Genomic DNA, 24,744 nt, shown 5'->3' with positions numbered 1-24,744 from the left:
TGTGACACCATACATGGTTATTAATATATTAATATATTATTGCCTATATTCCCTATGCTTTACTTTAAATCCCATTACTATTCTGTAACTACCAATATGTACTTCTTATTTCCTTCACCTTTTTCACCCGTCACCCACATCCCCTCCCATCTGGCAATGGTCATAAATATTCCCTATATCTATGAGTCGGCTTCTGTTGTACTTGTTTGTTTATTTTGTTTTTTAGATTCAACTGTTGATAGATATGTATTTATTGCATTTTATTATGTATATTTTTGTCCTTTTGAGATGCTGCACCAGTGCAGGAGCTCAGAGGAAATGAGTCTGAATGAGTCCCTACTTGGGCCCTTTAAGAGGAAAGCCTGAGACTCCAGCATCCCTCCATCTCAAGGCCACAATCTTCACTGGTTTTTACAACCAGAAGTTAATGGGAAATTCTCTTCCCAGCACAGGAACCTGGACTAGGGTGCCTGGTGTGGGGCTTAAACTCCTTGCTCTTTGGGGGGAACCTCCACAGTAGAGATACCCCTCCTGATTTTTATCTGCCACAGGTGGTTGTGGGACTAGCCCCTTCCACATCAAGTCTCTGTCCCTCCAACCAGTCTCCACATGGATCCTTCTTTATATCCTTAGTTGTAGGACTTCTGTTCAGCTAGATTTCGGGTGGGTTTGAATGATGATGATTCTGTAGTTTAGTTGTAATTTTGATATTGTGTGGGAGGATACAAGTACTGCCTTTACCTGTGTTGTCATCTTGATCGGAAGCTGGGGATGATTTTTTAGATACAACACCAAAAGCATGATCTATGAAAGAAATAATCAATAAGCTGGACTTTATTAAAATTAAAACTTTTGCTATGTGAAATACAATCTGAAGAGAATGACAAGATAAGCTACAGACTGGGAGAAAATATTTGAGTATGACACATTTGATAAAGGACTGTGTTCTAAAATATTTTTTAAAAAAAGCCTCTTAAAACTCAATAATAAGAACCTGACCAAGTAACTCAGTTGGTTAGAGCATTGTCCTGATATGCCAAGGTTGTGGGTTTGATCCCCTGTGAGGGCACATACAAGAAACAATCAAAGAATGCATAAGTACATGTAACAACAAATCTATGTTTTTCTTTCTCTTTCTCCTCTTCTTTTATCCCTCTAAAATCAATCAATAAAAAAATTGTAAAAAGATATAAACAAAAGATTAAACTTAAAAACCCAACAATAATAAAACAAACAACCCAATAAAAAATGGGCCAATGACCTTAATATACACCTAACTAAAGAAAATATACAGATGGCATTAGAGAATATGAAAAGATGCTCACATCATAGTCATAAGGGAAATGCAAATTAAAACAACTACATGTCAATACACTGATTTGAATGTGCAAAATCTGGAGCACTGACAACACCAAACGCTGGTCAGGATGTGGAGCAGCAGGCACTCTCATTTATCGATGGTGGGAATGCAAAATAGTAAAGCCTATTTGGAAGGCAGTTTGGTGGTTTCTTCCATAAGTAAACATACTCTTATCAAACAATTAAGAAATCACACTCAATAGTATTTATCCAAAGGAGTTGAAAACTTATATGCATACAAAAGTCAGTATACAGACATTTATAGCAGCTTTTTTTATGAATGTCAAAATGTGGAAGCAACTATTCTTCAGAAGGAGAATGGTTAAATAAATTGTGTTATCTAGACAATGGATTATTATTCAGCTTTAAAAAAAGAAATGAGCTATGAAGCCATGGAAAGACACGGAAAAAACTAAGTGAAAGATGTAACTTAAAATCATATTGTGATTTTTTGTATTGTATTAGACAGTTGTAAGAGATTTCATATATCTTATAAATGGTAGAGGAATCACCAATGTCTATAAAACAAACAAACACATAAATACAAGTAAAATATATTACCCAGTTTTAAGAGAAATAGTATGATGTTATACATTTTATTTCATTTTTGGAACATATGTAATCGTAGAGTTGGGGAGATATATCTAATAATAAATAGCTTTATGTTCAAATGCAGTCATTTAAAACTCTGCATTTTAAGTGTCTTAGTTTGGGCTCCCCAAAGCAGACCCTGGGCAAGGACTTGTTCACATGCTTCATTAAGGAAGTGCTCCCAAACAAACCCAGTGAAGAACTGCAGGGAGAAGGACAGAGAGAAGAAGTCAAGGAAGTAAAACCTTTATTAAATTTGGCATTGTACATAGGTGCAATTTCAGGAAAAATCTCACAGAGTATAACTTTGGCCTGATACATCTGAGAAATTCTAGCCTCAGGGTCAATATGCCGCAGAAGCTATCTCAACCAAGGGCATGCAAGCTGGGTTTTATATTATTACTAGAGGCCCGGTGCATGAAATTCGTGCACTCAGGGGGGTCCCTCAGCCTGACCTGCACCCTTTCGCTGTCCGGGAGTCCTCAGGGGATGTCCAACTGATGGCTAAGGCCCGCTCCCCTCCCGTCAGTTGGACATCCTTAGCATTGCCATAGAGGTGGGAAAGGCTCCTGTCACCGCCACTGCTCTCGCTAGCTGTGAGCCAGGCTTCTGGCTGAGTGGCGATTCCCCTGTGGGAGTGCACTGACCACCAGGGGGCAGCTCCTGCGTTGAGTATCTGCCCCCTGGTGGTCAGTGCACATCATAGCAACCCATTGTTCTGCTGTTTGGTCAATTTGCATATTAGCCTTTTATTATATAGGATACCCATCAGTTCTCAGCAGAGGGCTACTAGGATTGTACATGTGGGGTGATGGACTGTATCTTTTAGGTAATTTAGTCTCTTTTTGGTATCTAAGATATCAAGATCAGTTTTCTAGAGTTGTAGCTGTTGACTTTTGGGAACAAAAGCAAAATACCACCAAAGCTAGAGGAATTGAATACAGAAATGCTACAATCAATCTGGAAGTATCTGGGTGGAAAAACAAAAGTGTTGATTGCAATAAGGTTGACAGAACAGTGCCATCTATATTTATAGGTAGGCATCTCAGACATTGAGACAATAATGATATCCTTTGCAAACATAGCTTCAGGTTGAATGCATTTTAAAACTTTGAAAGTTTTAAAATGGTGAAATTTGACATAGAGTGTTTCCTGATTATATTGTCTCTTTCTCATCCCTGACTCTAGACACTTACAATGTTAATATTTGCTATTTGCTATGTTCTATGTTCTCTCTTTTTTTCTTTTTTTCATGCTACCAAAATGTATACCTCTTAATTATTTTACCAGATGACTTATGCCCATATATAAGAATAAAGAGATATATCTATTAATTAAATGCACCCTTAAAACCAAAACATCCATACATCAAACTCAAAGGACTTGTTCACTATGCTGTCCAGTAAAAAATTAGGTACTTAGTCTGCAACTGTAGTGTGAAATTCTCTGGGCTCACAACTTGGTTCCAGAAACCACTCATTATCTCTCTGTGTCTGTGGAAGGCCTCTGGACTCAAAACTTTTTCTTTTTTTAGAATTCCTGGTTTTCATATGGTGTCCTAATTCCCATAGTCTCATGCTACCTGATCATATATGTCACAACATTTCCAATATAGAGATGATACTAAATTAATGAAGTTCTCATTATCTTGTGAATTGGAAGTTTAGGTATATAATTGATTTATAGACTTTTATTTAACTACTAGAGGCCCAGTGCACGAATTCATGCATGGCCAGGGGGAGGGGACATGGAAGGTTGGCTGGTCGGCCCCTCCCCTGATCAGGGTGTGGTGGGCCGATTGGGGCAGGGCTGGCTCGGACGGGGGTGGGGGGTCTCCTGGGCGGTTGGAGGGCTGGTTGAACTCTGGTAGAACTCCTGGTCGAGGGGACAATTTGCATATTATCTTTTATTATATAGGATTGAACAAATAAAATCATTATCTTAAAAAGTAAAATCTTTATTAAATTTGGCATTGTACAAATATATTTGAATACCCACCCCAACAAACCTCATGTGAAAATTTTGAAAGTTTTAAAATGGTGAAATTTGACATAGAGTGTTTCCTGATTATATTGTCTCTTTCTCATCCCTGACTCTAGACACTTACAATGTTAATATTTGCTATTTGCTCCAGGTATGATGTTAAATTTATCGCTTCATACTGCCTCTGATATATTAGGCTATGCCATTTATTTATATCTTTCTTTCATAAACCTTCATGAGTTGTGCTACCATTCATTCATTTTGGTCCCATTTTCATCTAGAGACTGAAGCAGGAGTGATTTACAGGGTTAATGAAGGCCCAGGCTTGTGGCCTTCTTCACAGTTTTCCTGTCCCTATTATAGATCACACTGACACTTTTACAAGGCTAGGCATTTGTTTATTAACACCCTGTTTAGAATTTCTCTGTGCTGGTTCTGCAGCAAGCCTGAATTAATTAGATTTTTTGGTTGTTGTTTTACTATTAACATAGAAAAATGATATTGAAAATTTGCTACTGCTTTTTTAATGTCCTTAAAATTATTCTGTTTGCATGGGAATATGGAAGAAAGATGAGTAAGCTAATTGTCATGCTGCTAAATTTATTTCATGTAGCTTTTGCAAACCAAATAACCCATCGTACTTTGGTGTTTAAAAATAAAGTCCTCTGATCCAATAGTTGTGAAATGTTATTGCAAAGTGGGATTTCAGTTAGAACCATTAAATATTTAAGAAATCAATAAAAATAGTTATTTGAAAACATCTAAATGCACATGATCTTCATATCATTCTACAAAGTTATAGAATACAGGAAAGAACCTCTTTGGTCTAATTTAAAATAATGGGAATGAACATTGTTGATCCTGCCACAGACACCTTCAATTCTTTATTTATTTAGGATTAGAAGCATCAATATGAAGTTAATATACAAATTTAAGTATTACAATTCCACTACATGTCCAAATACAAATTAAACAATTCTCCAAATTATTATTAAATTAATAGATTATTTTAATTTAAAATAATACAGTAAAGTTATTGGCAATTATTTTACTTTTCTCTAGTAATAACATTTTAAGAGTACTGACTATATCTTAGTTTATACTAGGTTTTACTAGTTTTACTAGTTTACTAGTTTTACTAGTTTACTAGTATTACTAGGTTATACTAGGTTTACTTAGTTTTACTTCTCAAAATAAAATATTCAGTGATAGGTATAAGGTAAACAGAAATAGTTGTAGTCCTTCTTTAGGATATCTTTTGTTCTGTGTCTTTTAGATAGTGAACTAAAAACAAAAAAGAGGTAATTAGTAAATGTAACTGTATATTTTTACCTCCTGTAACATTTTCTCTCCTGATTTATTTCATCAAATGCCTTTTAACGGTTTGTCACCAAATTTGATTTGTAAAGGTCCCTCTATGTTTTTCAGTTTTTAAATTTTAAGATTTTAAAAATAAATTTTGGGATAAGAATCACTTTGGAAGCTTGTTAAAAATAGAGTTAACCAGGCCATATTCCCTAAACGCTTATTGCATTGGTACAGTCCCAGACATCTATATTGCTAACAATCACCACACCAAAACAGTCATCAGCAAACTTACTCAATAAATTGCTAAAAATACTCCACAGGAAGCCATTTCTAGCTCCCTTTTTAGTGCCCCAAATCTTTGTTGAGTAACTTGCATTTAATTTACTATCCTAGAAATATAAATAAATTGGTGGAATACTGCATAAATAAGAAACATTTACGATTTGCTTTTATTTCATAAGTATATATTCTATGAATTAATAAAACACATTAACATCATCACTTTACATATAATAAAATTATATAGACTTCTAAAAAATAAATTATTTAAAATGCCATAATACATTGTTAGGTCATTTGAATTTTTTGCTTAATTTTTAATCTTCTATAATACTCTATGAGAGAATTAATACTCTAATAGTTAGGTATATGATTAAGATAATGCATTTTCTAAATCTGATGAGAAAGTTCTTTTTTAGCCTCATAAACTTAATATTGCATTAAATATCTTCTATTATTATTTTTTTCTTTCCTTTCTTCCCTCCTCTCCGACATGTTCTTTTTTTTGCATTCCAGCAGGATTTTATTGAGATAAATTCACAAAAATCAAGATTTTACCAACCACCTTTTGTGAACCTTATAAACTCAGCAGAGACTCTGGTTCATATTTCTGTACACACTACATAACATATCCAAACAAAAACAGAGCACCACTGGAATATCAACAACAAAAACACCAGCAGGCATGGTTTTATGCATTTTGTGTGTGTTTTTTTGCTGTGGGCAAAAAAATGTTGAAGAGGATTTTGAAATTTTAAAGCTTAGGGATGGTATTATTCTGGTATTTGTGTTTACTTTGGATATTACTCTCTTATATAAACTAAAAATGAAGTTTAATGAGTAGTTGACTACATTTTTAATTATATGTATATCAGTTTTGTTGTGGGCAGGGGGGAAAGCACCAGGTGTTAGACACCTGGGGTTAGACTGGACCTGGTTTCAGCAACCTTGGTACTTGAGTTCTGAATAGGAAAGAATTCAGAGTCAATACTCAAACTATAAGAGAATATCTCTATGTATATATAAACTAGGGGTCCAGTGCATAAATTTGTGCGCCTTGAAAGGAGCTGTGGGCTTCAAGGCTGCAGTGGGCACAGGGGTGGGTCTCAGCCCATCCTCCATGCCTCTGCCTGGCACCTCCCACCACAGCCCCTGGTGCCCTGTCTGCTGGCAGCCCCACTCCCACCACTGCCGCTCCCATTCGCTGACGGCACGGAGCAATTGGGGCCGGCACCAGCAGCGGGTGTGAGCAGGGCTGGTGCCATCAGTGGGGTCGAGCAGTGGATGCTGCCCTGATTGCCCCTCAGGAGCAGGGTGAGAAGCCCTCAGAAGCGATCAGGGCTGGCAGCTGCCACTTGCACTCACTGAGCGATCGGGGCTGGTGCTGGGAGCTGGCAGCAGGTGAGTGGCAGCTGCAGGTGCAAGTGGGGCTGGTGCCAGCAGTGGGTGCAATCGGTGGCTCTGGAGCAGGCAGGGGGTGCGAGCAGGGCCAGCGCCAACAGCAGGTGCAAGCTCTGGGCAGGACTGTAGCACTCAGGAGCAAAGGATTTTTAGTAACCACCAGAGGCTCGCCCTGATGACAGCAACCGGTGCTTCACCTTGGTCTGGTGCCCCCTCACCTGCTTCACCATCCTGCCACAGCCAACACCTGCCATGTTCTGCAAGCACCTTCTGGTGATCAGCACACATCATAGCGACCAATTGTTCAGTTGTTCGGTTGTTCCACCTTTTGGTCTGTTTGCATATTAGGGTTTTATATATATAGAAACCTAAGCGACTCTTATGACCGAACAACTGGAAAGACTGGAATGACCAGTCAACCAGTAGCTATGATGCACACTGACCACCAGGAGGCAGATGCTCAAAGCAGGAGCTACCTACTGGTGGTCACTCTGCTCCCACAGCCAACCTCCCACAGCCGGCCAACCTTTGCAGTCCCTCCCTGCAGCCGGCCAACCTCCCACGGTCCCTCCCCCCAGCTGGTAGGTCCCAATCAGCCCGGTCCCAATTGGCTCGGCCCTGATTGGGACTGGGCGAGATGGCCCCAATCGGCCCTGATCACCGGCCAGGCCTAGGGACCCCACCCATGTATAAAATTGTGCACCGGGCCTCTAGTTTATTTATAAAATCACAGAGGTGGAAGAAATAATTTGTAGAAGAAATGGGCTTAGTAAACAAGTTATAGAAGCAAAGGAAGGACCCTTGGAGCTTGGGCGTGAGGAAGGTAAAGGTGATGTGCCTGGGAGGATTGAGTGGGGTGGGGCTGGGGGGCCAGAGGAAGGGGCAGGTGAGGCTGTGCTCCCTGGAGGGCAGGAGGGAGAGTGAGCTGGTTCCTCAGGCCTAAGGTTTGAAGGGAGGGGATTTTAAGGGAGGTCCCAGGGGAAGACCTCAATGGAATATTCAGCAGTTTTCCAGGCCTGTCCTTCCAGGGTCCCTTTCTCCACTGATTGATTGGTCAGCACCAGGGCGGGTTTCATTATTTACTAGTAATGCAGCTGACCCTGAGGTCAGCCCTGGCATTTATTGTCTGTTTTTGCTGCTTTTCTGGGCCTGGAGCTGAAATATAATGGAGGCCTAAATGTTATTTCGAGGGAGGAAAGGTCAGGGGTTCCAAACCACATGACCAGCGATATGCTAGGGGAGGAAAGGTCCCCCTGGGGGTAAGGTCCCACCTACAGTTGTCCTTTGCTAGGCACCCAGGGCTTATCATCCTGGTGACCTTCTGTACCTGGCCCATCGTCCTTGCTCTGCTCATGTCTGTCTAACTGCCTACCACAGTTTCAAACGTTGTACCAAAATGAATGAAATAACATGTTTTAGATTATTTGGAAGTTATATGAAGAAGTGGTTTGAGGTATGGATGAAACAGGAGTCATCAGGCCTTTTTATTTAATTAATTAATTAATTAATTAATTAAATTTTAGATAAGCTTTTCTGCATTTATTCAATTTAAAACTAATATTTGCACACCAAATAATTAAGTACAAATTAATAAATGTTATTTTTTAATATAAAAATTTAAAATATATTTTTATTGATTTCAGAGAGGAAGGGAGATGGAGAGAGAGACAGAAACAACAATGATGAGAGAGAATCTTTGATTGGCTGCCTCCTGCATGCCCCACACTGGGGATAGAGCCTGCAACCTGGGTATGTGCCCTGATTGGGAATCAAACAGTGACCTCCTGGTTCATAGGTGGATGCTCAACCACTGAGCCATGCCTGCTGGGTGACTTTTTAATTTCTGATGTTAGGTAATGGGCACATAAGAATTCACTACACTTTGTTGTCTATATCTACCTATGTTTGAAATTCTGCCTAATAATTTTTAAAGTTGTACAAAGCTTATCTGTGCTAAAGAACAGAATTCAACTAAGTAAATCAGAGGATCTAATTCGCTTCATTGTGATTCATGAATTGGGCAGCATCACATCTAGCAAGTAGAAGTGAAAACGGGCCAGTAAGGCAGGAGGAGCAAAAGAGGGGAGCTGAGACAGAGCGCTAAACAGCAATTTATAGCCAGGCAGAAAATCTACGTGCCAAGCAGCTTGCAGCCACCTATTAAACCCTATCTTCCCTCTATCAGGGACACTTAAGAATAAAGGGCTTGCACTTCTCCCCAACCAGAGGACAAATAGGGAGACAGACAGATAGCAGAAATCCAATCAGTGCCATTTGTCAACCACACCCAAAGACATATGAAGTTAAGAGAATAAACCTTATTTTGGTGCATCAGCTGATGAATATTCTATTGAACTCTTTCCGGAAGACTTCCCCTAAATGCTCTGCCTTAAAACCCCCTCAAAATGAAGGCCCAGCATGTACTCTCCTTCTCAGGAACATGCCCAACCCTCCAGCTCCCCTTCTTTCCCCACAGGTAGCATCTTCCAAGCTCTAAGAGACCCCACAAGGCTTGCAATCAGGGCAGCAATGGGCAGCAGCAGTTTGTCCCAGGCAAACGCCCTGAACCTGTCTGTCCCCAAGGCCTCCTTTTCTCCGACTTCTTAGTGAGCGAAGGCAGACCAGCCTAGGTTCACTTCACCAGACCTTTCTTGCTTCACTGTTCCCAGCTTAAATAAACGTCCTCTAAAATTCACCTGGACTCATGCTGTGATTTTTTTCCTTGCAGAAAGTCAGGAACCCACACACTACCAGCTGGCCATAGGCAGACCAGTTCAGGGCCAGGTTCCCTCTCTGGTAACAGAAGGGTGCTGGGAGGGGTTGTACAAAAATGGAAGGTTTTTATAGGAAGGAGAGTGCATCAAGGGAGATATTAGCAAAAGAAAGGATTATTTTTAGATCAGGACCCTTTTTTGGGAGAAAGGGTTTTTATCATGCAAATGGCCTATTGTTTCTAAGGGAATGGAGAGGCCCTGCCTGACAGATTACCTCATTGGTATTGACCAGAAAATTCTAGGCCCTAGATTAAGATTATGTTTCTGCGGGAGGTTGAAGCAACCATTAGGTCAAGTATTAAAATCTAGGTTTGATAGCATGGACTTGAGCACAAGCAAGGTAATTTTCGATCTGTGGTTTTCTCTTTACCTGTTAGCTTTTACTATGGGTAAAAACCCAAAATTTGTAAATTAAAACAACAACCACTTATTACTTATAAAACTAAAGTCAAATGGGTGCTTCTGCTGATTATTGAGGGAAAATACTTAAAAGATCTGCCAACCGGAAATTTCTCTACACCACGTACAGGAACGAAAGAAAACAGCTTTATTACAAATTACACCAGGCTGGGATTTGTATTACAGGCAATTGTCTAAAATGTTTTCAAAGACAGAAAGAAATTTCACCCTTTTATGTAGCCATTGCATATATTTTCTCAAGGTTAACTGTAACTACTCCTCAAGAAAGAAGACTCAAGTAAGAGCACCTTTTGTCATGAAATTTGTGAACTTACCTGCTAATTGGAATGGCCATGGGCTTAGCTAATTACCTTTATCTGGAGGAAAGCACTATGACAATAAGAGGAGGTAGTTTTCACTGCGTGGATCCAGAAGCGGAAGTCATGTTAGTTTCCTTCCATCCGCTCTCATTGGAGTGTAGGAGACAGACACGCTCTTCTTGGATGATTACATTTAAAAGAGATGGCTTATGCAATCCTTAAGAAATTCGTACATGGGTGGTAAAGCTGGCAGTAGGTTTATTTAACACCTAAAAAATTTTGTACACATCTCAAAAGAAAGATACCATTTACAATGAAAGGTTTTCTAAAGGAAACACTATACGAAGAGGGAGGGTGAGCTAGATCTCATTTTGCCTTAAGTAAATTAAATTTTCTTCTGACTTTTTGTTTGCATTTATCCTTGCAACTTTGGAGTCAGGTTCATGTGGATTTGGTTGGGCTGGATCATGTGTCTGTAACCTGGCAGCTGTGCTAGGGGCAGACGTCTGTAAAGTATTCACTCATTTGTGCAGTGGTTGGCTTGATGTAGGTGAAAGGAATTTTTTGGGTAAAATAGGAATTTTGGGGCGTGAAGTAGGCAGGTTTAGGAAATTTTAAGAACTAAGCGGTCCATGAAAAAAACACAGGGCTACAGAGTTGCAAAAGGGTACATTTCCATAAGACAGGGGAGCTGGGAGCAGCAGAAGTTACATTTCCATAAGACAAGGGAGCTGGGAGAAGTTACATTTCCATAAGATAAGGGATCTGGAAGCAGAAAAAGGTACACATTTACGGAATAAAGGGAAGGAGGAAGAAAGCCCAGAGGGAATAGGGAAACAATAAGGAAGGAGGGGAGGAGAACCTCAGGTGTCGCATGTGAGGTTCAACCTTTGAGCTCAGGAGTTGCTATAGTGACCAATTCAGAAGGAGATAGTGACCAATCAGAGGGGATATCAAGGCACAAAGACCTGCAGCCTTTATAAACCATAGAAAAAAGCGACTCAGTGGGACTCTTTCCCCCTAATTGAAACACTATTTACATTTCTGCCTGAATCAGTGCTTTCTGAATAGCTTTTATTTTGGATCTCAAATATGTGCTTGTTGCCTCTCACTTTTGGCTTTTTATTTTTAGGTTAACATAACCAATAGTGCTTAGATAATAATAAAACGAAATCCTATATAATAAAGAGGTAATATGCAAATTAACCTTCAAACCATCACAAGAAGGCTGTGCCCACAGCAGAGGTGAGGTTCCCATAATGAGCGATCAGCCGGGATCTGAGGCTTTGTGGCACTGGGCCAGGGCGGGGACCTGAGGCTGCCCCCCCACCCAGCGGGGTTTGACGGGGTACCGCAGGCCACACCCTTTACCCTGGGCCGGGGGACGTGAGGATGAATCCCCCACCCTGGCTCCTGGCTGGGGGACCTAAGGCCATGCCCCCTACCCCAGTGCTGGCCCAGGGAACCTCAGGCCACGTCCCCACCCCCAGTGCCGGGCCTGGGGACCTGAGGGTGTGCCAGGGGACCTGAGGCTGCACCCCCCCACCTGGTGGGGCTTGACGGAGGACCTGAGGCCATGCCTCCTGCTTGGAGGGGCTTGATGAGGGGTGGGGCCGGCCGGGTTTGGATCTCACCCAATGGGGGTGGGGCCAACTGGGTCTGGGTCTCGCTCGATTTTGAGGCAAGTGCAGGTGGGCGGGGACTTGACTCTGGGTCCTACGGCACGCCCCAGACTCTGACAGGAGGAAGATTTTCATATACATTTTACTAATTTTCTTTCATCTCTGACACTTCTATTATAGAGAAAGGGCAAATATCAATATTAAAATATTTCCTCTAATTCCCTTTTAATGTGCACCAATTTCGTGTACTGGGCCACTAGTTAAATAATAAAACTAATGCTAGGAGGTTCCCTACTTTGTCTTTTTCTCTTTTGTAAAAAGGTATAGATAAAATGGCTGGCCATTAGGTCTGTTTACCTCATGAGGGATTCAATAGTTTTTAATATAGTAAAAGTACTGTAAAGCCATCACCATTATCAATTTAAGAACATTTTATAATAAAAAAAGAAAACCTATACTTATTAGCTGGATAAAGTGTCAGACACTGGATAGAGTGTCAGCCTGCGGACTGAAGGGTCCCAGGTTTGATTTCAGTCAAGGGCACATCCTCAGTAGGAGGCATGCTGGAGGCAGCCGATCAATGATTCTCTCTCATCATTGATGTTTCTATCTCTCTCTCCCTCTCCCTTCCTCTGTGAAATCAATAAAAATATTTAAAAACAAACAAACAAAAAACCCACCAGGCTAGGTTCTCAATTAGGCCCATTATATGTAAATGAGGTATTCAAATTGTGCAGTTCTGATTGGACAGGGCAGGTCTCAGTCCATTGGTAGACAAACAAAGCCAGGGTTGTTGTTCTTTGCAGTGGTTGACTCAGCCTGTGTAAATAGGCATGGCAGACTGCAAGTAGCCTAGAGTTCAGTCTGAGGCTCTTCCTGGTAAACAGAACTCCTGAAGCTCCTCTGAGTAAATGGCAGCCAGGATCTTATTATTTATAAAATTTGGGCCCTTGGTTGACTTTTGAGAGTCCATTTCAGCAGATAAATTCTTTCTTAGGGTTCACATCAAATGAATCTTTTTTCTTGCAGTTCACATTAGCTCTAAATCAGGGGTTCCTATGACTCCTTCTCAGTTTTGCTAATTTGTAGAATGACTCAGAGTACTCAGGAAGGCACTTTACTCATGCTTACCAGTTTATTCTAAAGGATACAAATGACTAGCCAGATGGAGTAACCTAGAGCAATGTCCAGTGTGGGAGCTTCTGTCACCATGGAGTTGGGGTCTGTCACTCTCCCTGAATATAGATGTGTTTGGCAATTCAGAAACTCCTCAAAACCAATTGTTCAGAGGTTTTTATGGAAGTTTCATTATGTAGGCAACACTGATTGAATCACTGACCAATAGTGATTAACTCAATCTCCAGTCCCTCTTCTTTCCTCAGAGGTTGGGGGTGGGGGGGTGAGGTTGAAAGTTTCAAATTTCTGAGCTTTAAACAAGGATTAGCCTTTCCAGTTGCCAGCTCCCATCCTGAAGCTCAGTAGGAGCCCATCAAGAGGCCCCTGGTTAGAACAGATGGTATTACTATCACCTTTATCACTCAGGAAATTTCAAGGGCTTTATTATTATTACTAGATGCCGAATGCACGAAATCCATGCAAGGGGCTCAGCCCTGGCAGCCCTGGCTGGCCCTCGCAGCCCCGGCTTTGTCCAGAAGGTTGTTTGGCTGTTCGGTCTAATTAGCATATTAGCTCTTTATTATATAGGATTGTTACTATTTAAATTTATCTTTATTGTTGAAAGTATTACAGAAGTCAGCTTTGTGATGAGGGGAGGTCTCAGCATAGGAACAATGACCCCTGTAAGTACCCCTGTCTAGGAGAAAGCCATCCCGTGAGTTCTTGCTCTGATGCCAGACAATCCAGTTCCTTCCAGTATGTCCCTGGATCCCCCAAAGCTGCCACCCAGGGCTGGAGCTCAGAGGGATGAAATTCAAGTAAGTCCATGCACCAGCCCTTTAAGAGAACACCTGGGTCTTCAGCAACCTTCTTGTCACCCAACCACAATCCCCACTGTTTTTACAGCTCAAAGTTATAGGGGCTTCTCTTCCCAGCTCTGGAACTCTGGGGTGGGGGTCTGGGGCCCCTTGCTTCTCCCAGGAGGCCTCTACAGCCTAGATATCCCACCTGATTAAAATCACACCACACTTGGATGTCGGACAACCCTGTTCCATGCCTCTGCAACCTCCTACCAGTCTCAATGAACTTTCTTCTTTAATTCTCTAGTTGTAGGACTTCCGTTCAGCCAGATTTCAAGGGGTTTTGAATTATGGTTGTTCTGTATTTTAGTTGTAATTTTTATATGGCTGTGGGAGGTGGAGAGTATCGGCATTTACCTGTGCCACCATCTTGGTCCTCTTCAAAAGTAACAAATCTGCTTATGATATTTATATCTTCTTGATATATTTGACATTTTATTAAAAAACTAGAGGCCTGTTACATGAAGATTCGTGCAATAGGCCTTCCTTCCCCTGGCCACTGGCACCGCTTTTCCTCCGGCACCCGGGACCCAGGCCTTTGCTGTGGCCTCAGCAGAGAAGCCAAGCCTTGAGTCTAGGCTTCTCCGTTCCAGCCTCAGCGAAGCTTGGCTTCTCCACTCCGGCCACAGCAGAGAAGCCAAACCTCGAGACTAGGTTTCTCCGCTCGGCCGCAGTGGAGAAGCCAAGCCTCTTCAGTCTTCAGTCTTCAGTCTTTGCTTGGGCCGGAGCCTTCAGTCTTCGCTCTGAGCCTGTGTTTGCAAATTAACCTGCCATCTTTGTTGGGTTAATTTGCATACCCACTCCTGATTGGCTGGTGGATGTCACAGAGGTATGGTTAATTTGCATATTTCTCTTTTATTAGTGTAGATGGTGCTCATCATCTCTAAGAACATTTTTTGTTTTACAGTCTCTTTTGTCTGGAATTAGTACAAACACTTCAGCATTCTTATAATTCTCTTTGCATGATCTATCTTTTTTCTTTAACTTTTTATCTATTTGTATCTTTTATCTAATATTTGTCTCCTGTAGAATGTATATTGTTCAGTCTTTTTTGTAAAATTTAGTTTGACAATCTGGTTTTTGGTCAGATGGCTTAATATATTTACATTCAATTTTATTATTGCTACAGTTGGATTTATATTTGTCCTTTTAAAATTTCTTTTGTATTTTATTTGTTCCTCTGGTCTTTTAATTCTTTCTTTTGTATTAAGTGAATGTTTTCTAATGTAACATTTTAATTATTTGAATTTTTTTAACTGCAGCTTTTTTTAGTTATATATTTAATGGTCACTCTAAGGTTTACCACATATATCATAATTTATCAGAATATATTTCAGATTTATAGTAACTTTATTCTAGTGAGATATAGAAATGTTACTCCTACATAGCTCTATTTTTCCTCTTTTGGTGCTATTATATGATACATAACATATCTGTATACTGTATTATAAAGCCCATGAATACATTGTTTTAGGTCTTAGTTTTTATAATTTTATGTCTTTTAAATAAGCTCATCAAAGGAAGGACAGCAAGTATACACTTATAGTGTTTGTTATATTAAACTCATTATTTTTCATTCTGTGTCTCTTCACTTCTTCCTGAGGATTTTGTTACCATATGGTGTCATTTCCTTGCTCTAAAATAGCTTTACTTTTACCCATCTTCTTTAAGTTGTTAGTGCTAAATATATTACATTTCTATATGTTACAACACAATCATATATACATATAGTTTTATAAAATTCCCTTTTAAATAAGTTAAGAAAGAAGAGCTAAAGTAAAATAGTTTTATAATTTGCATTGTGTTCTATCCTATCTAATAAAAGGGTAATATGCAAATTAACCATCACTCTGCTACAAAGATGGCAGCACCCATAGTGGCCGGGGCGGGACGCTGGCATTGTAGCCCCAGCAACGAGGCCAGCTTCCCAAGCTGGGCTGTGGAGGGAGGGAGGGCCTCTGAACAGTGGGCACACGCCAGGGGTGGGGACGGCTCAGAGCACTCCCTCACCACAGCGGACAGGGCTCAGCAGCGAGCGAGCAGCAGAGAGCTACCAGCAGTGGTGGGTGTGGTAGCCTGGCTGCCAGGAGGCCGGCTTTCGGCTGCTGGGGCCTGCGCAGCCCCGGCTTTGTCCAGAAGGTCGTTTGGCTGAGACAACTGGTGACTGGTGGTGCGGGCAACTGCAGGGGCGCGCCCAAGGATGGGGGCTGGGAGACGTGGGACTGCAGCCCAGGAAGCGAGGCGCCAGAGGACCTGGCCACTGCCCCCTCGCCCCCCGGCACTGAAGCCGCCTCCTATGAGATGTATCTTAGCCTAGGTGTGTGGGAAGTGGGTTCAGGGAACCTCTCCCTTTGCAGTGCCCAGAGCCCAGGCTGGCCAGCACCCCAGAGGAGACCCCGCCAGGATCGGGTGTCGTGGCCTGCCTCCAAACTGCAGGTGGCCATTAGCCCAGGCTGGCCAGCACCCTAGAGGAGACCCCCACCAGGATCGGGGGTCATGGCCAGCCTCCAAACCATCTGCAGCCTTAGCCCAAACTGGCCAGCACCCAGAGGAGACCCCCGCCAGGATTGGGGTCATGGCCGGCCTTCAAACTGTTGTGGCCCCTGGCCGAGGATGCCTGAGTCTGTTCTTGACCTAGGGCCAGGCTCTCCCCGGGAGGGACTCAGAAGCCGCCAGAGTCTAACTGCCAGTCTCTGGGAGGTGGGAGTGCATCCACTGTCCACCAAAAAGTAGGACCATCAACCGTTCAGTCTCAGTGCAGGCACAGGTCATGGCTGACGGGGTGGAGGCCAGACCAAAACAAAACATCAGAAACACCCTGCCCACATCGGCGGGTACAGCTGCAGCCCATGTGGCCTGGGTAGTGTAGAAAGCGCTACCTTCTCCCGGGTCCTGTGCTGGCACCGCCGCCTCGCTCACCCTCAAGTCCCCCCGAGTCCTGACAGCAAAGTGTGTAGGGCATCCTGCAGGAGCTGTGCCGTTCTGGGTTCTTTTGCCCAAAGACACCCTTTGGGATGAATTCAGAGCCACATCTCACTTCCCATGAGACTGGAAGAACCATGTAAAAGATTTCGACAAAAGCTTTCCACATCTCTGTTTATTCTTTTGAATTCACAAGACGACCTTAAAAAAAAACAAACATTCGGGCCACCTAAGAAAGAATGCACTTTCTGGCCAGAGCACGCAGGATTCTTTTGCCCAACAGGTTAAAGGGAGCAGAGAGCTGGCACAGTGGAAATGTCCCTGGTGCCCTATGAGGAGACCGGTGAAATGGGGTTGCAGAAATTCCACAAGCCTCTTGCCACCTTCTCCTTTGCAAACCACACCATCCAGATCCACCAGGACTGGAGGCAACTGGGAGTCACAGCTGTGATTTGGGACATGATAAGCAAATCCTGGGGGCCTCTGAAAACATCTGCAATTGATTATAAGACTGGTCTTTATTTAAAAAGAAATAAAAGAACAGCTTTGTTGAGATATCATTCATATACTGTGCATGTCACCTAAAGTGTACAATGAACTGTTTTTTTAAAGTAAATTCAGAGTGGTACAACCATCACCATGCTCAATTTTTAAATATCTTCACAACACCATTTCCTCCAAAATAAAGTCTACCCACTAGAATTACTTTCCTGATCATCTTCCCCAAAATAGACTTCATTTTAAGGGTGGGTAAAGGAAAGTTGAGGGAAGTTAAAATACTGCACAAAGGATATTGTAAAATGACAAAGCCCAAAGTGAAGATCATGTGTTTTCTTTAAAAAAAATTTTTTTTTTTTTTTAAATTTCAGAGAGAAAGGGAGAGGGAGAAAGAGAGGGAAAAACATCAATGATAAGAATCACTGATCAGCTGCCTCCCACAGGCCCCCTACTGGGGATTGAGCCCACAACCCAGGCATGTGCCCGTGACCAGAATCAAACCTGGGACCTTTCAGTCCACAGGCTGATGCTCTCTCCATTAAGCCAAACCGGCCAGGGCCATGTGTTTTCTTTAAGTTCTATGTGGTTGAAATGGTCCCCAAATCTATACTAATCAAAGGATAATATGCTAATTAGAGTAGTTGTCTTCCGGACATCCTTCCAGACAAAGCTGTAGCGGCTGCAAGGGCCAAGGCTCAGGCAGCCATGGGCAGCTGCGAAAGGCTGAGGCTCAGGCCAGCAGTGGCAGCAGCAGCGGGATAATGGGGGCAGTGCCCCCAGAGGGAGGTCAGGTAGTTTGGGGTGATCAGGCTGGCAGGCAGGCAGGCAGTGGGGTTAGAGGCAATCAGGCAGGCAGGCAGGTGAGTGGTTAGGAGACAGCGGTTCCGGATTGTGAGAGGGATGTCCGACTGCCATAAGTTAGACATACCCTGAGGGGTCCCAGATTGGTGAGGGTGCAGACTGGGCTGAGCACCCCCCGCCCCCCCCAGTGCACAAATTTCATGCACCGTGCCTTTAGTAATTACATAAATATGTTTACTGGTGGTCTTTGTTTTTTTCATGTTGATTGGAATTTCTATATGGGTTTACATGCTTTCGGCCTAAAAATCTTTCTTTAGTATTTTTTGGAAGGTGAGTTAGCTGGCAATGAATGACCTCAAGTTTTGTTTTGAAAATGTCTTTATTTCAACTTAATTTTAAAACATACTTTTCCTGGATAAAGCATTCATGCTTGACAGCTTTGTTTATTTATTTATTTAGGAGGGACATTGGTTCTTTTGCCCATTGCCTTCTGAACTGTATTGTTCCTGAAGAATGGTAAGCTATTAATCTAATTGGAAGGGTGTCCATTGTCAATCTCTCTTCAAGTTCACAAATTCTCTTTTTCTATCAGTCATGCCTTCAGTAGTACATCTCTAGTGAAATTTTCATTTGCTTTTGTCTTTTTCAACTCCAGAATTTCCATTTTGTTCTTTTTAAAAATTTCAATATCTTTATTGCTATTTTATATTTGATGAGACATTGTCACTATACCTTCCTTTAATTCTTTAAACATAGTTTACTCTATATTTTGAATATATTTATAATATGTGCTTTGTAGTTTTTGTCCGTTGAACCCATCATTTGGGCCTCCCTCAAATGCAAACAATATTGCCTGATCTTCTTTCCTGTTCATGAGTCACATTTTCCTGTTTCTCTGCCCCTCTTATATATTTTTTATTGAAAAATTGATGCTTTAATGCATTCCAGTAACTTGTGATATTGATACCCTTCACCATTTTCCCAGGTCTTTTTGTTGCTGTTGTTAAGTAATATATTGTAGCAACACTGTACATTTAATGATACTCCATGCCTCAGATCTTGGTGGTGATGTTAATATTTGTATTTTGCTTGTTAATTCTCTCAGTTGCTTAGATGGAGTAGGTTCCACCTGGGACTATGTGCCTTTCTTACAATGGGGACTGGGTAGGAGAAAGCAGCCCCTTTCCTTCTACTTGTACTTTCTTAGAATCTCCCTTTTGCAGCATGGGACTGAATAGGATGAGGCATGCTGCTGGTATGCCCCACCTGCAGTGAAACTGTAGTCCCAGGCTGGTAGTTTAGGGAAGAGGGAGCACCAATCTTTGTGATATAATCAACTCAGAGAAGAGCTTCTGCCGCACTGATCTAGGGAAAGAGTGGGAATGGCCCATGGCTCAAATGCTATAGACTGACAGTGCTTTTCCTGAGATTTATTAGATTTTCTTGAATGGACTTTTACTGATATCCTGTGTATCATTCTGATTCCTTACAGACTTTCAGTGGTTGCTTTACTATAATGTTCCCTAGTAAATGATTGCTTATCTGGGAAGAGTCTCTGCCAAGCTCCTACCACTACCATTGTGGAAAACCCACTGCCTAACTTTTCCTATCTAAAAGGAAGCAAATATAAAATTCAGCCTGGCTCAGTGGTTGAGTGTTGACCCATGAACCAGCAGGTTGTGGTTCGATTCCCCATCAGGGCACATACCCAGGTTGCAGGCTCAATCCTGTGAGGGGCATGAAGAAGGCAGCCAATCAATGATTATCTCTCATCGTGGATGTTTCTATCTCTCTCTCCCTTTCCCTTCCTCTTTGAAATCAATAAAAATATAAAAATAAAATTCAAAGTCATCTGTACTAACGTTATATATTTTTTTCTCACTATTCTCAAATGAATTTGCTGACTGCTGTTTAAACTATTTTCTTAAATGTCATTGGTCCTTACACTGCAGTAGCTATTTTAGTTTGTTAAGTAGTGTCTGACGAATTAATATTCTAATGCAGGAAATATTGCTTATTAGTACATTTAATTGTTTAATACAAACAGTACTCATCTGAGTTTCATACATTTTTATTAGATTAAATATTTTTTTTAGATTTTAGTTGGTTTTCTAAATAAGACTTTTTTCATTTTGGAGGGGGCTTGCTCTTATTATAAAAAATAGAAAAAATATATATCCTACTATATAATAAAGATGGAATATGCTAATTGACCCTCATGCCATCACAAAGATGGTGCCCACAGCCAATAAGGAGGGAATATGCTAATTGACTGCCCCACCCTCAAAGATAGTGGTGCCCACAGCCAATAAGGAGCAAATATGTTAATTTACTGCCCGCCCTCAAAGATGGTAGCACCCACAGCCAATAAAGAGGGAGTATGCTAATTGAGTGCCACACCCTCAAAGATGGCGGCGCCCACAGCCACAAGATTGTGGTGCCCAGACCCCTCAGCCCTACCAGGGTAGCAGGGGCCTAGCTGCTCCATGTGCCTGCCTCTGGAGTCCCCCAGTCCCCTCTGCCCCCCAGCCACCCAGGGCCAGCCTGAGGTGCAGGCAAATTTCAAATGGCGGCTACCCAGCCACCCAGAGCCACCCGAGGCTCAGGTAACCAGGGTTGGCTGAGGCTTGTGCTGCCAGCAGTGGAAGTAGCAGAGGTGTGATGGGGCATCGCCTTCCCCTGATTGCTGGGTCGCCTCCCACCCCTGAGGGCTCCCAGACTGTGAGAGGGGGCCAGGTTGAGGGACCCCCCTCCAGTGCATGAATTTTCATGCACTGGGCCTCTAATATATATATATATATATATATATATATAAATATATATATATAAAATCTGCTTGTTAAAATGTTTACACGCTCACTTTTTGGTATATGTCCATTTAGTGGAAAATTCAATAGATAAAAATAGTGTATATATCACAGAAATGTATGCTAATTTTTTCTAGATGTGAATGTGATGTGGAAAAGATTTTTTAAAAACCTTTTCACAAGTGTTCATATTTTAATCTATTTGAAATTAAGAAATAAGCTTCTCTAAGGCTACCTTCTGGAATTTCTAATCTCTCTGGATGTGAATGACAATTTTGAGGCAAAAGGAAATATACAACCTTGCTAAAGGAAAAAGAAAAATTGTAGCTAATTAAAATGGCTAACTTCTTTTACAACTTCAAAGGAATTTCAATTAAAATGATAAGTTAACAAGATTTTTGAACAGCATGCATTGAGAATTAAGTGTAATTATTGATGTATAAAAACATAAAGTTTGCCTTTGGTGCAGTTTTAACATGCATTGTATTTATTAGAGACATATGGCTTGACAAATTAGAATATCAGAACCATAGACTTAAGAACCTTCTAGTACTAGATAAGATAATGTCCTCAATGGTCACTTCTTTAATAGAAAAACTCAGAAATCTCAGTGCTCTAATAAAATACTTTTTTGTTTGTTTATTTGTTTTTCTTATTTATGTGAAGGCCAAACCCCTCGAAGCCAATGTCTGTACATATAGTTATCATTTGTGTTCTTTTTTAGTTTAGGTTTTTTGCTTGTTTGTTTTTTTTTTTGTTTGTTTGTTTTTTTGTACTCTGTTCCCTACAGGATTTCAATGCTTTCCATGAGGGGAAAAGCATAGGGAATCCTTTTGGGAAGGTTTGCGGTCAGGTATAAAGGGCCCCATTTCCTTTTACTTTGGTCCCATCCTATTGTTACTGACTCCCGCCTAAACCGCAGAACGACTGCCGCCTTTCATTCCGGCTGCTGCAGCCACGCCCGCCTGCAGGCTTCAGAGGAGTCTCCTCTCCCGTGTTCTCTGCTGTGGCAAGAAGGCCTGATTGAACCCCAATGAGACCAAAAACCCGCCAATGCCAATGCTGTCAGCAGATTCAGAAGCGGATCAAAGATGGGCTGATCATCAGGAAGCCTGTGGCTGTCCCTTCCCGGGTTTGATGCCAGGAGAGCACCTGGGCCTGCAGTTGGGGCAGCCATATGCGCAGAGGTAAGCGAAGGTACTGCAGTGCTCCAAGGCCTGACTGTAACCTGGGGCAGGAGGGGGAGGATGCTTCCCACTACTTACCGGAAGATGCTGTGGCTCTCAGAAGGTTGACTGCCACGTGTACCACAGCCTGTACCTGAAAGTGAAGCGTAGCGCCTTCAAAAACAGCGGACTCTCAGGGGGCACATCCACAAGCTGAAGGCAGACAAGGCGCGCTAGAAGCTTCTGAGGCCTGAGGTCTCAGACCAAGGAAGCTCCTAATCGCCGTGAAGAGTGGCTCTAGGACAGTGGTCAGCAAACTCATTAGTCAACAGAGCCAAATATCAACAGTACAACGATTGAAATTTCTTTTGAGAGCCGAAAACCGACTTCTGCACATGGGCCACGAAGTTTCAATCGCACTGTACGTGCGCTTGTGGAAGAGCCACACTCAAGGGGCCAAAGAGCCACATGTGGCTCGAGAGCCGCAGTTTGCCGACCACTGCTCCAGGCCAAGAAGCAGGAAATCATCAAGACTCTGTCCAAGGAGGAAGAGACCAAGAAATAATTTCCTCCTCTCTGACTTGTAGATAGTAGCCTCGGCAATTTACACAGATCAATCATGCACCAAGTAGCCTCCCTCTAAAAAAGATAAATGCTGAGATATTAAACCTACTTATGCGTTATGTGCCCTCGAGGAAAATAAAATATATTTGGTGAGCAATTTTCTAGTGTGCCATCATATGCCATCGGTGGCTTGACTTTCAGAAATAAAATGTTAAGTTATCTAACAATTGAGGATTTGCAATCCACAGGAGATGAAACTAGTTGTAATGTTTCCTTTCTGTCCTTTATGTGCTTCCGAATGCTTTAACTTAAAGTGTTTTCTAATTTTTGGAAATTAATAAGCTGGGAGTCATAACAAAAGAAAATGTGGCAGTTAGAAGGCATGATTTCTCATTTTGCAGATGGTAACAATGCAGACCGAAGAGGGAAAGTGACTTGACCAAAAAGCTAATTAGTGAAAGACAGTGATTTTAAAAATTATCATCCCCAACTGATAAAAAGCAGTGAGGCAATATAAGGTGATAAATAAAAATTCGATTGGTCCAAGGAAACATGGATTTTACACCGGATATACCATAAACTTAGTGCATGAATCTGTATATATGATCTTGATCTTGCAACTGAGATTTCATCTAGGGACAAAACATCAATTTTGGGGGGGATCTCCCATAGAAAGTTGTCAAATCTGCAGTTGAGGAAACACTTTCTTGACTCTGGGACTGCTGTAGCATTCAGGACTGTGACAGACCAAGTTATAGGAGTTGGCAGATGATTTGGCTTTGTGCTCTGTGAGAATTCAGATACTGTTCAACTTGCTTTGAGATGATGGGAAGAAAACGCATGCACTCTGTTAAAAAAGAAAATTTAAACCCCAGTTTGAAGAATGCCAGTACATCTAAGCAGGGATTTAATTTTGCTTCAAAAATGTAGAACATTCTTAAATTTATTTATTGGAGAAGATGGTGTTCTTATTAAAAAGAATAGTAGAAAAGTGGATGAACTAAGTAAGAAACACACACAAAAAAAGAAGTAGCAATCTGAAACTTATTTTCCCCCCACTGAATGCTGGTAATAAAAGTGTGATAAAAGTATAGTGTACCTCCCTCAACAACAACAAAAAAAGGTTCTTTTTGAACCTTACCTTCTGTAATGAAGGGTTTGAATGAGCTATCCCAATCTCTGATCTCTCATTTTATGACCTCTGTACCTAAAAGCCTGTATTATAAACTAAAATTGAGGCATTGACATAAAGTAAAATGTATTTATATTCTCAAAAGTTACCATATTATGTCACCCAGCTTATCCTCTATGTTGGTATCCTTTAAAAAGTGAAGGTATGTTTGAAATAGGCTTCATTCCTCAGTTTGTTCTTTATATTTTCCATTGTGAATGACCAGAATAAACCTAATTCATTGTTCCTGTGAACTGGGAATACTCAGGCTGTTGCTTTATGAAGGTGCTCCTAGAGATGCACATAGTATCAGAGATGTACCCACTGAGTTAGTTTCTCTATTCTAAAGTCTGCATTTGAAGATGGGAAACATTTACAATATTATATTCTACTGGTGGCCTAGTGCACAAAATTTGTGCACATTAAAAGGGAATTAATTAGAGGAAATATTTTAATATTGCCATTGGCCCTTTCTCTATAATAGAAGTGTCAGAGATGAAAAAAAATGACTAAAATGTGTATGAAAATCTCCCTCCTGTCAGAGTCTGGGGCACACCATGGGACCTAGAGTCAAGTCCCCGCCCACCACCCACATGCGCTTTGAAAACACAGGAGACCCAGACCCAGCCGGCCCCACCCCCCATTGGGTGAGACCCAGCCCCAGCCAGCCCCACCCCTGTCAAGCCCCTCTGGGCGGGTGCAGCCTTAAGTCCCCTGGCCCGGCACCAGGTGGAGGGGCACAGTCTCAGGTCTCCTGTCAAGCCCTGCCAGGCAGGGGGCATGGCCTGAGGTCCCCCGGCCCA

At 41.8% G+C, this 24,744-nt stretch overlaps 1 pseudogene; it reads left to right on the top strand.

Moving 5' to 3' along the window:
- Nucleotides 1-19,457: 19,457 nt before the first annotated feature.
- On the top strand, nt 19,458-22,771 carry LOC129150094 (60S ribosomal protein L19-like; annotated as a pseudogene).
- The last annotated feature ends 1,973 nt before the right edge of the window (nt 22,772-24,744 follow it).

The sequence above is a fragment of the Eptesicus fuscus genome, chromosome 8, assembly GCF_027574615.1.
Source record: "Eptesicus fuscus isolate TK198812 chromosome 8, DD_ASM_mEF_20220401, whole genome shotgun sequence".
NCBI lineage: Eukaryota > Metazoa > Chordata > Mammalia > Chiroptera > Vespertilionidae > Eptesicus > Eptesicus fuscus.
This window is presented reverse-complemented; position numbering and strand designations above follow the sequence as displayed.